This window comes from Arachis duranensis, chromosome 7 (genome assembly GCF_000817695.3).
Source record: "Arachis duranensis cultivar V14167 chromosome 7, aradu.V14167.gnm2.J7QH, whole genome shotgun sequence".
Lineage (NCBI taxonomy): Eukaryota > Viridiplantae > Streptophyta > Magnoliopsida > Fabales > Fabaceae > Arachis > Arachis duranensis.
In genome coordinates, this window is record NC_029778.3 from 8,887,432 (window position 1) to 8,889,957 (window position 2,526).

Sequence of the window (2,526 nt, forward strand, 5' to 3'; positions counted from 1 at the left end):
ACTCAAAATGAGACAACAACCAAAGCCTAGAGTGAATTCGGTATATAATACCGATGATATACCAGGGTTACCCGAGCTTGATCCTCGGACTTATCAGGAAACACGTCCCATTCCAATCAACAATCTGCATAAGGTAAGAGTATCCGATAATGAAATTCAAACCACTAACATCAGCTCTATCTTATCTGCAGGATACGAAGAGTAAATCACCAAATTACTTCAAGCGAATGCCGACCTATTCGCATGGACTCCAGCTGACATGCCGGGGTAGACCCAGAAGTCATTAGCCACAAGCTTGACCTAGATCCCAAGGCTTGGCCAGTCAAATAAAAGAAGAGGCACATGGGACAAGAAAAAATAGACACAGCCACCAAGGAGACACAGAAACTATTAAGTGCAGGTTTCATCCGAGAAATCCGCTTCACATCTTGGTTAGCGAATATGGTAATGGTAAAGAAAAGCTCAGGAAAATAGCACATGTGCGTAGATTTCACCAATCTAAACAAGGCCTGCCTGAAGGACTCCTATCCCTTACCATGCATTGATAAGCTCGTCAACAACACGTCCGGTTACCAGATACTAAACTACATGGACGCATACTCAGGTTACAACCAAATACTCATGCACCCATCAGACGAGGACAAGACGACCTTCATAACCGACTATGGAAATTTCTGTTACAAAGTCATGCCCTTCGTCCTCAAGAATGCAGGGGATACCTATCAACGCCTAATGGACAAGGTCTTCCAAAACCAGATCGAAAAAAACATGAAAGTATATGTAGATAATATGGTGGCCAAGTCAGATACAGAAGAAAAACACTTGTCCGACCTTAAAAAAGTCTTTCAGCAATTAAAAAAGTACAACATGCGCCTAAACCCAGAAAAATGCACCTTCGGAGTGCAAGAAGGAAAGTTCTTAAGGTTCATGCTAAGCCACAGGGGCATCGAGACGAACCCCGATAAATGCAAAGCAATCATTGAGATGAAGTCATGGAGAACAATCAAAGAAGTACAACAGCTTACTAGAAGACTGGCAGCCTTGTCAAGGTTCCTGCCAGTAATGGCGGCAAGATCAACCCACTTCTTCAACACGTTACAAAAATTAAACAAATTTGAGTGGTTGGACAAATGCGAAGTGGTCTTCACCAAATTCAAGCAAAGTCTGTCATCACCCCCGATATTAACAAAACCAATACATAGTAATCCACTCTACCTATATCTTTCAGTTTCTACTAACTCTATTTCATCTGCCCTTATTGAAAAACTAGCTTATGCTCTAGTAGTCACAGCACGACGACTCAGACATTACTTTCAAAGCTACAAAATCATAGTTCGGACCAATCAACCACTACGACAAGTTCTATCAAAGCCCGATCTTGCAGGAAGATTAACGAAATGGACTATTGATCTATCCGAACATGATATAGACTACCAATCTCGAGGCTCACTAAAGTCTCAAGTTTTAGCCGACTTTGTTGCGAAATTTACCTCGGAGAATTATCCAGAATGGGAATTATACGTTGATGGAGCCTACAACGAAGACGGCGAGGAAGCTGGGATCATTCTAAAAGATAAAGAAGGAGTCTCAACCGAACAATCAATAAAATATATGTTCCCAGTCAGCAACAACCAATCCGAATATGAAGCGCTCCTAACCGGTCTACGCAGAGTACAACACATCAAAGTTTATTGTGACTTTCTACTCATAGTACAATAGGTAAACGACGTATTTCAGGTATGCAAACCTTTATTAGAACGATAATATATACAAGCAAAACATTTAATTGAGCAATTTCAGAATTTTTAAATTATACATGTCAATGAAAATGAGAATACTAGGGCCGACATGTTATCTAAATTGGCTACATCAAGAAAAATAGGAACACCGGCTAGTTTGTTATAAATAACACTGGAACAACCTGATATCCGCATTAGTTTTGTTTTGAGTTTGTCACAAGTAGAAGATTGGAGAGCCCCTTTATCTGAAAAGTGAAACATTACCAACAACAGATAAAAAAAATACAAGACTAGTAAAGTCATCCATATTATTAATTCCTAGTCACGAATTGACTTAAGCATCATCAAAGTCTTTTGCATTTGCATGTAGGAGTGGCAAAACGGTCGAACTGCTAAACCCGCTAAAAAGGCGGGTTGGGCTAGGATTTAGAGCCCGCCAAATTTAAAAAATCTGCCAAACCCGCACCGCCAAAATTGACAGGTTTTGGCGGGACGGGACGGGCCGGTCCGCCGGGCCGAAGGTTTTATTTTTCTTTTTTTTATTAAATAAAAGAGTGATCACTATTATAAAATTAATAATTATAGAATTTTTAAACACTTTTTTTTATTTTTTGTTTTTATTATTCTTTTAGTTATTAACTTTATTTATTTTATTTTACAATTTTGTATATATGTTCAAATTATGTGACTTATTTTTTAAAATAAAAATAGTTCTATTGACAAATATTATTTTGAACAATTTTATTGAAGTTAAAAATTATAAAAAGGATAATAAAAAATTATATTA